Source organism: Biomphalaria glabrata, chromosome 4, assembly GCF_947242115.1.
Source record: "Biomphalaria glabrata chromosome 4, xgBioGlab47.1, whole genome shotgun sequence".
In the NCBI taxonomy this organism is placed as follows: domain Eukaryota; kingdom Metazoa; phylum Mollusca; class Gastropoda; family Planorbidae; genus Biomphalaria; species Biomphalaria glabrata.
Window position 1 is genome coordinate 30195099 of NC_074714.1, and position 12044 is coordinate 30207142.

The 12044-nt window shown below is 43.6% G+C and overlaps 2 protein-coding genes across 11 annotated transcripts in view; one reads left to right on the forward strand and one right to left on the reverse strand.

The window, feature by feature from the left end:
• Window positions 1-12044, forward strand: part of LOC106061374 (uncharacterized) — a 195208-nt gene that overhangs the window by 109587 nt on the left and 73577 nt on the right. The window lies entirely within an intron of this gene.
• The window catches only part of LOC106062223 (uncharacterized), an 84090-nt gene that overhangs the window by 71555 nt on the left and 491 nt on the right, over window positions 1-12044 (reverse strand). For all 5 annotated transcript variants that reach the window (XR_008777625.1, XR_008777624.1, XR_008777627.1 and 2 more), the window contains exon 2: window positions 8358-8471. The gene's annotated coding sequence lies outside the window, so the exon portion shown is untranslated. The remainder of the gene's footprint in view (window positions 1-8357; window positions 8472-12044) is intronic.

Sequence of the window (12044 nt, forward strand, 5' to 3'; positions counted from 1 at the left end):
AATGCAGCCAGTCGTTTTTTCCTATCACCAATAGCACTTTTGCAAGCTGTATCAAACCATGGTTTGCTAGGCCGTTTTGGATTTGCAGAGGTTAGGGGTACAACTTTCCTGGCTATACTTAGTAGCTTGCTAGCAAAGGTATCAGCTGGGTTCTGTTCATGGAGGATATTTTCTGTGATATCCTCGGAGCATCTTTTTTGGAATTGTTCCCAATCGGCCTTATTCAGTTTCCACCGCTGAGGTCGTCCCAATGAAGGGAGATTGTTAGTAATGATGATTGGGAAGTGATCACTTCCCCGTAGATCATTGCTAACTGACCATTTAAAATCGTCCAGAAGTCCGGGGACGCATACGGTGAGGTCAATGCATGTGAGTGATCCAGTTCCTGGGTGCAAGTAGGTCGGTGATGCATCATTAAGTATGCATAAATCATGTTGGAGGAAGATATCCTCCAGCATACGACCTCTTGTGTCGGTATTGTTGGATCCCCACATGGTGTTATGGGCATTGAAATCCCCAAGGATTAAATAAGGCCGGGGGAGTTGTTTCAATAGATCCTCCATGTCTGTTCGGTTTAATGGAGCGCCTGGTGGTAGATACAGGCTGCAGCAAGTGATAACCTTGTGAAGGGTTATCCTAGCTGCTACGGCCTGTAGTGTGGTCTGTAGTTCTACCCTCTCATGGGGGATGCTATCCTTCACAAGGATACAGACTCCACCTGATGCTCTCTCTGCATCCTCAACATTCTTGCTATAAGCACGGTAGCTTCGGAAGCTGATGCAATCTTTCAGAAATGTTTCCTGTAAGCAGACAGCTACAGGAGTCTCAGAGTCCATCAGTAGCTGCATTTCCTCGTAATTGGCCTTGAGGCCTCTACAATTCCACTGAACAATTCTGGAATCCATGGCTTATTCTAGATGACCTACTTGGAGCTGTTTGGCCTTGGGAGGCCCCCGGAGGGGTTTCCCTTTATTCCAGTGACCTTGGTATTTTTATTCTTGGGTTTGGATGGAGAGGAGGACAACCCCCTTTTGGGGGAAGTCTTTCTCTCTGGAGAGGGGAGATCCCTCTGGTTAGAGCGGAGGTCATTTCCTCCTCTCTCGCCTCGGGCATCCTCTCCGCTTTGATTTCTCCCCTTAGGGAGTTGGTCAACCTCTAATTCGGTAGAGGTTGGGGTGTCTGGCTGGGTTCTCTGAGGAGAACCTGTGTCAGACATGATGTCTCCGGGTTCTCCCGGAGTATTGGTTTTGACATGCTGCTCAGTCTCCATGCTCTCATCAGTGAGCACAGAGAACCTGTTCTTTAGCATGACAACAGGGCTTTCTTGTTTCTTCAGAGGTGTGTTCTTTGGCGGTGTTTTCTTCTGAGTTGGAGGAGGAGGAGGGGGTGGTGGGGTCAATGTGTCCGTCTGTGTGGCTATGGATCTTCCTATCTTAGCAACAGCCTGGGCGTAGGTCTTTGTCAAGCCGAATTGGCCCTTGGGTAGGGCCAGTACAGCCGATTTCGCCTGGCTGAAGGTGCATCCATTTCTTGCCTTGTACTCCTGCACGGCAACCTCCTGTTTCCACACAGGGCAGTCCTTGGAGTAGGCTGAGTGGCCAGCTTGACAGTTTGGGCATTTGAACTGGGCTGTGCAGCCCTTGTCCTCATGACCCTCTCCAGCACATCTGGCACACACAGTGTTCCTCTTGCAGACTGCCGCGCCGTGTCCATAACCCTGGCACTTGAAGCACCTCATGGGGTTAGGTATGTAGGGCCTCACTGGAACTCGTAGGTATCCTGCCTTCACATACTCTGGCGGTGTCCTAGTTCCGAATGTGAGGATAATAGTGGCGGTTTTGACCTCCTCACCATCCCTGCGCCTGGTAATGCGCCGGGCATGGGTGACTCCTTCAATGCCCTCCACTATTTCCTTCTCGGAACATTCCAGTAGGTCCCTAGAGCTGATTACACCTCTGCTGGTGTTCAGACTCTTGTGTGGCATGACTTCCACTTGGAGATCACAGAGTCTTCTGCATCTTAAAAGCCCATCAGAGTGTGTCTTGCTGTCTACTTCTACAAGGAGTTCCATTGATTTGTGTAGCTTAGACACACTCTTGGGCTCTCCCACTACTGACTTGAGTCCCTTATAGATAATAAAAGGGCTCAACTTTGTCAGGCTTTTTCCATCCTCTGTGCACCTAACCACCAGAAATGATGGCCAGGTGGCACAGCTTTTTGGGACCTCCTCTTTTTTATCATCAATTCGACGTTTCTTGCCTGGGGCAAGTAGTTTTGTGTGTGTTTTTTTGTCCATATATATTTTTGTTAATTCGGCACCTGTGCTCCCCACCCGCCATCGAGTCCAACAAGGGGACGGGCCATTCGGATGTCCAGAATGAGCCCGCCAGGGCTACACAGGTGCTATACTCAGTCAGCTGCTACATCGGACATGTGTCCGATACAGCAGCTCCCTGATTGACCCTCCAGCCACCGCCCTCCAGCATAGGTCGACGACCTATGCTGGTAGCTCGGCATGACCAGCCGGTTGACCCAGAGCGGGCCATCTGGGTCTCAGGTCTAGGGGAACTTGGAGCCAAAGTATTGTGTTGTTGTGGTTTATCCTCAGATAGCCACCACTCAAACACCAGGATCTCTTTATCCCCCCTTACCCGTCGCAGTCCACGGCAAACGGACTGGTCTAGGACGTAGTGAGAATTTAAAGTTAAGGAGACAGTGTGATGATCAATGAAGGCAGACTTAGGAAAAGAGGAGGCAGACACAATGATAGAAAAGAAGTAGGGCACTTTTGAGCTCCAAAAGTGCTAAGGAAAGAGGAGCGCAGTTTAACGTCATGTCTCGGGACGCGTCAGACCTGAAGTTTGTAGATCAATATTTAGTGGTTTAGATTAATTCATTTGCGGCAAACGATATTTTATTAAAAGCAGGAACATGCAAGTACACCTATCTATATATTCAACTTTAGATGGTTCCGAAGCATAGATTAAATTGTAGTCTCTAGGTCTATTATTGACATCTATGGTTAGATCTACAGTTATATAGATCTAAGATCATTAAAACCAAATCTAGAAGAAAAAAAAACATCCACACCCTCCATGTTAACTAACCAAATCAAAGGTTTTACAAAATGTGCCCGCAATAAATGCACTGCATGTAAAGCGCATTTATAAGTTTCATTTCTTATGGGCTTTGTTGCTGCACATAAAAATTATATAAATGTCAGACGCGAATAGCCCAAATTTTCAGTAAAAGAAATTACAAAAGTCATTTCTCTATAGAAGAAGTTACGAAAGTTATATAATATAAAACCACAGACCTATATATACTACATAAATATAGATATTCGCTCTATTTACGATTTATTTATGTGGGTGCTGTTTTACACACCAAGTATCCGATTTTAGAAAAACCCAGGTTCGGTTTTTGTGTAACTCTATTCGCTAACACCGTATAGATCTCAATTACATCTCTTTATTAGTATAATTAAATCTATACATTAAAATCTGTATGAAAGCGTTGGTAAAATAGTAGATCTAGAGCAACATATTATAGGCCTAAATGAGATTAGTAGATTTCAGTTAATAAATTAAGTGGAATAGATCTATATTTCTAGAATTTTGGAATCTACATATTGTTACATCTCTCCGAATCAGGCCTTCTTTAAGCACTGCTAAACACAACACAGCACATCTAACACATCAAGAACTTGACAAGGCTCCAAATAATCTGGTGCTTTAATAATGGTCAATTAAAACAGTCAATATGACGCAATTGGCAATACATCAACACTAAAAATGCTATACTGTACATCAGCGTATTAAACTAATAAACTCTACTGTCTCTATCTCTTCATGGACTCCACCAGGACCGACTTCATGGCAGACATACAGTCCCGGTCTACTCGCTGTCCTTTCTTGAACTGCACTGCCTTACACACTCTGTGTCTTTGGTCCACGCAGGCTTAAGATCAGATGACCATAACACGGGTCACATTCACGTGCAACGTTCATACCAGTACTGTCCCTTGCCCTTCGAGATAGCACACTAAACTGTCTTTCTGGCCTGTGCCATATAAGTCAGCTGATCACACACAGTTAACCCTATCGCGTCGCCAATAGGGTTACAACATTTTATTATTATTGTTTTGAGCTATTCAAAACCAACAAAACCATTCTAGCATTTATAACAAATCTTCTTAACACATATTGTAACGAAATCCACATTAAGCCATTGAAAGTGTATACTGGCTCTCTAGAAATTGATCGATTCAAAAAGTAAAGCTTTGTGAAGTGGAAAATGTACATAGTTACACAGAGGCAAAAAATGAATATATTGTTGTAACTGAACTGTTCTGCTGGTCAGTGTAACCCTATGGGTAATCAACCGACGCATGTGTCACAGGCCTGTGTACTTAAAAAGGACTGATGTAAACATTCTCCGTGTAGGTCAACAGTGTTTTTTGGTTATCTGACTAGGAACTATGTGTTGGATATTAGAAAGGTTGGGTCAAGTCTGGTGGACTGAGAGAGGAACAAGAAAGTTAAAGAAAAAGAACATTCATTGTTTACAAGTTGTGTAGAGCTGTTCTATTCAGACATTGACTTCTGCTCATTTGTAAAGTATTGGATTGCTTTCTCTTCATTATTTATTACACTCATTAAAGTGTCTCGTTATATCAGAGCCCAAGTTGTCTGGTTCTTGAATTACCCACGTTGTCTTGTCAAAGGGTTTATAGAGAAACGTAACAATATATATATATGGCTCCTTTGTCTCGAAAGGCAATGGATGCGCCCAAGTGAGTCACTGGTTTTGGCTTAATCTTGAGACGGGGCAGAATCTGGTGTGGCTAATCAAGCCAATTCTAGAACGGCAGACTTTGCCACAATTCGTACATTTGTATGCCTCTGATTTAGGGCTAGCAGACAGGGCAGCTTTCTTTTTTTCCCTCTTGATTAAAGCCGCTTCAATTCTTTTGTTCTCAGCAAGGGTTGTCCCAGCACGCACAGTCTGTCTCCATGCACTCCGATCTTTGGCTATGTTTTCCCACATACTTTCACTGATGCCTGAGGCTCTCATGTCTCGCTTGCAGACATCTCTATATGTTAGTCTTGGGCGGCCCTTGGGTCTGACTCCTTCCACAAGCTCAGCATATAAGATATCTTTCGGGATTCTACCATCTGGCATGCGGGTGACATGTCCGAGCCAGCGTAATCTCCTTTGTGTCAGGAGAGCATACATGCTGTTCATATTGGCCAATCTCAAAACTTCCTGATTGGAGACATGGTCCCTCCAAGAGATGCCCATTATGCGTCTCAGGCAGCGCAAGTGGAAACTATTCAATCTGTGCTCTTGGTACATGTATGTTGACCAGCTTTCACTGCCATAAAGGAGAGTGCTCACAACACAGGCGTTGTAGACTAGGATTTTGGTCGCTGTGGTCAATTTACCATTTTCCCAGACGCGCTTGGAGAGTTTTGCCAATGCTGTGGTAGCTTTTCCTATCCTTTTTGTCTTTCAGAAGCCATGTGCTGCCAGCTGCTTTCCTCTATCACAGTGAGTGCAAAAAGAGTTCATCTTTATAGCGCTTCCGGGAGGAACGTTTTATGCCATGCTCCTTTAAGATCGAAAAAAAAAGAAGATCGCCTTTGTGTGGAGTCATCTCTCATACTGTCTCTGACTCAGTGTAGCTGTTGAAAAGCTAATTAGTGCTTCTACATTGTCCACATCGGCCGCCAGCAGAGTTATTTGTATGGAAGTCTTTGCCATCGTATTCCCATTATGGAGCGAAAGTTCCTTGGATGGAAGTGCTCGAGGAGCCCAAAATACCTTCTTTGTAGCACCCAGGCCTCAGAGCCATATAAAAGTGTGGTGAGAACCAATGCTGTGTAGCTAGTTATGTTGGTTGACGAATTAACCTATTTCACCCAACTCTGGAAGAGACCAAAAGCTCTTGGGACTTGTCTACTTCACTAGTGACGCAGCATTGTGCTGCCCTTTCAAGTGGTCATCAATAGGAAGAAGACAGCCATTCTCATTCATTTGTGGAGTTGTGTTAGTCTGCAAAAGGTGGTCAGAGATATATGCACAAAGATTATGTATGTGCGAAGGGCGAATCTGTGAGGAGAAAAATTCCTTGTAAAGGGAGGTAAAAGAAGAAATTAAAACGCACGAAACATCAGTTACATCCCGTTCATTACTCCTATATTCTATTTTAGATTATGTCGGCTCACGGCTCAGATATATGCACAAAGATTATGTATGTGCGAAGGGCGAATCTGTGAGGAGAAAAATTCCTTGTAAAGGGAGGTAAAAGAAGAAATTAAAACGCACGAAACATCAGTTACATCCCGTTCATTACTCCTATATTCTATTTTAGATTATGTCGGCCCTACTTGAACTACTATATAATCCAAACATTTGGCTTCCCTGGGAGATTTTTGTTTTTCTCTCACTCGGGGTTGGGATGGAAAGAACGCCCGGAACCCATTCCAAAAAGTCCGCCAAACCGTTTACAAAGGGGGCCGTCATCAGTATCCCGTTAGCTGGAGTGGCGATCCCTGCACGGAACAGTGGCGGATACATTATAGGAATATGAGACAAGCTCCCCGCAGTTAGCACTGTTCTCGGCCACTTATAGCGAGTGGGACTCAGGAACGGGGATGGTGCGCTGTGTACACGGCACGGTCCGATTTAGCCCATTTAATCAACATGGCCGTCTACCGTTGGAAGCCCTCAGACAGGCTGCAGGGGTGAAGAGCTCCATGTCCAGGCCTGGTGGTTGGATAAAAGCCTTTCTAACGACCAACGGGATAATGGCGCCTACGGCGGCGACGCCCTAATGGACTTCACTGAAAGTCACTGGCAATGTCTGAAGCCTCTTCCCACCTTCTCTGAGGACCTCCATGAAAGTGTGGCGCCAGGTTGTACTAGGATGTCCCTGTTTGCGCTTTCCTCGTAATGGCCTCCATGTCTTTGCAACTCTTATTATGCGTAATTCATTTTGTCGGAAAACATGCCCCGCAAACCTCATGCGACGCTCTGTCACAACCTTACTAAGGGGTCGACTCCCAGTTCGGCATAGGACTTCCTTGATTGAGACCCGATCTCTATAACTGACTTCTAAAATCCGAAACCATCTGGAGGGGTTTTAAACTTTTAAAAAGACCTCTGGAGGAGGGGGCTTGGTGACGCTCATATAAATTTGAGTGCGTAATTTGCTTTCTTTTTATATTGAAGAGGTATTTTTTACATTCAAACCCCGGTGAAGTGGGTTTAAATTCAAAACCCCTTTGGCTATGATTATAGCATTTTGAGTAATTTTCAATTTTTTAATCTGGAGGAGCTATTTTTTTAGCTTCAAAACCCGCTGAAGAGGGTTTAAACTAAAGAATTCCTTTGGCTACGCTCATAGAATTTTGAGTGTGTAATTTGCTTTTTTTTTATATTGAAGGGGTAGTTTTTAGCTGCAAAACCGCTGTAGGGGGGGGGGTAAACTCAAAACTCTTCTTGGCTAGAATCTGGTGACTGATGTATGGATAGTCTTATATTGAAGAGGGGTTTTATCGTAGATTTCGGAGGGGGGTTTAAAATCAAAATCTTCCTTAGCTATGCTGTTGGAATTTGAGGATTGTCGTTTGCAATTTTTTTGTTTTGTTTTATAGAAGAGGGGGTTTTGATTGCCGAACCCCCTGGTAGGGGTTTTAACCTCAAAACCCTCTTGGCTGCGCTTGGCAAGTGATGGTTTAGTATTAAAATCAAAGCAAAAAAATCAGTTACTAAATTCCGACCCCCCCCCCCAACGGGGGGGGATTTCATTTCGGGGGGGGGTTGAACGCAAACACCCCTGGCTCTGCCCATGTATATATGTATATATATATTATTATTATTATAGCTTTTATATAGCGCTACTTTCATGCTTATAGCATGCTCAGGGCGCTTTTGGTCCAATCTCATTTGTGGACCAGTGGGGGGGGGAGGGGGTATCTAGGAGTTGGTTTTCCGTGCTGCCTTTAGGCGCTCAGTAAACACAACTCTGCCCGAGTCGGGTGTCGAAACTCGAGCCCCCTTCTACGTAGTCAAGTTCAAGCACACTTGGCCTCTCGACCACGCTTCCCATTGATTACAATAGATATAATATATATATAGAAATACATACGCATTTTTATGTATGTAAGATTTTAAATTTTAAAGTAAAAACATAAAAGTCACCTTACTGTAATTTATTTATTTTGTCAGAGTTACACCTATCGTCTATGTGTATTCCTGGGTATGGGCTAGAATGTATGATCAAATGAGCGGTAGCATTAGGGACCTCGCAGGCCCGCGATAAGCTACTCTGAGCTACATTATGGACCTACCTTTGTCATCATCTACAACATAACTGACCATTGTATGATCAGAAGAGGTCATCATAGCAGCCTTATTCCAGTCTTGACCAGTGCCAGTTTCCCCAAAGACTTTACGATGACCATCTGATTGAGAAACCATGCAAAAACATAATTTGTCAATAAAACTGAAATTAATTTTTCATTGCATCTGTAAGTAGCGGTCAGATTCTGCTGGCTGACATTTTGTGCTACTTCCCTATCCAATGTCACATCACACTTTTTAACGTCCTTCAATTGTCGAGGCGTATCTGTGGCAGAATGTGGTCAACACTAGTAGTGACTAATGTAAATCTACTCTGTGCAGATGCTATGCAAATGAACAAGAATTTCATTCAAACTAATAATTACCATGATTACAAAGAGAGTTTAAGTTGTCACCTAGAACCACAGAAATATAGATCTATATAGTGAAATTTTGACGACCTCTACGTTTGGCTGCCCTCACCCACCCTCCATTCGTTATGCCACTAATCAAGGATCATTAAGAAAAAAAAAAAAAAAGATAATTAGTGTGCTTGGACATTTAGTTTGCAGCATTCAAGTATCTCTCTATGGTTTCTGTAGTTAGGCTCATCGTATTCAATAGACTGCCCCTTTCTGAAAGAGAAAACAGAAAGCTTACGTCCTTGCTCAGATCTACAAAACGAAAGGTTCAAACCAATGACCATCGTGATGGAAGTTCGAAGCGTATAACAACGAGATGGCAGCCATATCTCACAACAGCTAGCACCCGAGCAGGCAGCCATATCTCACAGCACATAACACACGAGCAGGCAGCCATATCTCACAACAGCTAGCACCCGAGCAGGCAGCCATATCTCACAACAGCTAGCACCCGAGCAGGCAGCCATATCTCACAACAGCTAGCACCCGAGCAGGCAGCCATATCTCACAGCACATAACACACGAGCAGGCAGCGATATCTCACAACAGCTAGCACCCGAGCAGGCAGTCATATCTCACAACAGCTAGCACCCGAGCAGGCAGCCATATCTCACAACAGCTAGCACCCGAGCAGGCAGCCATATCTCACAACACATAACACACGAGCAGGCAGCCATATCTCACAACACATAACACACGAGCAGGCAGCCATATTCCACATCACATAACACACGAGCAGGCAGCCATATCTCACAGCACATAACACACGAGCAGGCAGCCATATTCCACATCACATAACACACGAGCAGGCAGCCATATCTCACATCACATAACACACGAGCAGTCAGCCATATCTCACATCACATAACACACGAGCAGTCAGCCATATCTCACATCACATAACACACGAGCAGTCAGCCATATCTCACATCACATAACACACGAGCAGTCAGCCATATCTCACAACACATAACACACGAGCAGGCAGCCATATCTCACAACACATAACACACGAGCAGGCAGCCATATCTCACAGCACATAACACACGAGCAGGCAGCCATATTCCACATCACATAACACACGAGCAGGCAGCCATATCTCACAGCACATAACACACGAGCAGGCAGCCATATTCCACATCACATAACACACGAGCAGGCAGCCATATCTCACATCACATAACACACGAGCAGTCAGCCATATCTCACATCACATAACACACGAGCAGTCAGCCATATCTCACATCACATAACACACGAGCAGTCAGCCATATCTCACAACACATAACACACGAGCAGGCAGCCATATCTCACAACACATAACACACGAGCAGGCAGCCATATCTCACATCACATAACACACGAGCAGTCAGCCATATCTCACAACACATAACACACGAGCAGGCAGCCATATCTCACAGCACATAACACACGAGCAGGCAGCCATATCTCACATCACATAACACACGAGCAGGCAGCCATATTCCACATCACATAACACACGAGCAGGCAGCCATATTTCACAGCACATAACACACGAGCAGTCAGCCATATCTCACAGCACATAACACACGAGCAGGCAGCCATATCTCACAGCACATAACACACGAGCAGGCAGCCATATCTCACAACACATAACACACGAGCAAATCTTATGTTCATGTATAAAGAGAGCAAGTCTCTAGTTGTTGATTATTTAATATCGTTGTCAAGTAGTCTAGACTCTTGACTAAAGAACAATAGTTTAACGAAAGTGTAATATTTTGTATTGAGACAACCAGAAAACATAAACAATTTAAACAACAACAACAACAACAAAGTATTTACGAAGTGTACATGTAACAATTAGTTTGGATAAGTCATGTCATTAAATTTGTAATTGAGTTAGACCAACAACACTAAATCTGTGCGATTAGAAATATTTGTATCAATAGTTTTTGTTTAGTGCTATTTCATTCTTTTAGCTTTCTCAATGCGCTATGCTCTAATTCAGCTTATACCACTTCTTCAATCAAGTACAATTTCTACCCTTGTTCGAGATACCAAACTAAATAATTAATTACCATTAGCTAATTAATTAATGTGTTAATTTTTTAAAATGATTCTTGTTTTGTCAGACAAAAGAAAAAATTGAGCAAAATCTCAGCTTGATCCGAGATTGGGTATCGTTGAAATAACGTTTACAATCGTATTACAAGACAGACAGACAGTGTGAGTTGATATCTATGGCCTCCTTCAGTCGCGAAGGGACTATGGATCATCTCATGGAAATGAGATGAATGCCTGGGTATTAGCTGTGGTCGGAACGATGTCGCCCACACATCAGTTCCCCCCTCTCCACGCAGCTGATGTATCCAAAGGAACGGCAGTGCCGATACAGTCTGGGGTCAAGGGCGTCGCAGGTTCTGTCAGAGTGTAGCACTGGGTGCTGCAAACTGCCTAAGGGTCGCCAGCTCCTGATTTTTCCTCAGGGTTGACTCCCGAAGCCTTTCGCATGATTGGGTATAGCTGCAAGGCAACAGAGGTTTGAATTGATATAAGCATTGTAATAATCACTAAGAAAAAAGGACAAATCGTTTAGAATTGAGACAATAATTAGCTTCGAGAAGATAAAAACTCACGAGTCAGTATTAGGCCTACATAAAACTCACGAGACAGTATTAGGCCTACATAAAACTCACGAGACAGTATTAGGCCTACATAAAACTCACGAGACAGTATTAGGCCTACATAAAACTCACGAGACAGTATTAGGCCTACATAAAACTCACGAGACAGTATTAGGCCTACATAAAACTCACGAGACAGTATTAAGCCTACACAAAACTCACGAGACAGTATTAGGCCTACAGAGAACTCACAAGACTGTATTAGGCCTACAGAGAACTCACAAGACTTTATTAGGTCTTCTCAAAACTACAATGAGGCTGTATTAGGCCAACATTGACATTGTCCTACCTGGGGAAATGTTTTGTAGTTTTCAATTTGAATAAAACAGTTGTCAGCCCAATAAAACAAAATGTAAATGTATTGATTTCTCATATCACTTCAACGACAAGATTTTAGGGGAAGGGGACTACCAGGTTAGAATAATGTAACACTGAATAGGAGTTTCCCGATTTCCTTTGATTACATCCATGACACAATGGTCTGATGAAACAGTCTACACATTGAATTATGTACTAGTGAGTGAAATGGACTTCTGTAATGTACTGGAGACAGACTCTTCAACGTTTGAACAAAGACATTCCAGATAACCTTTTTAGAAACTTG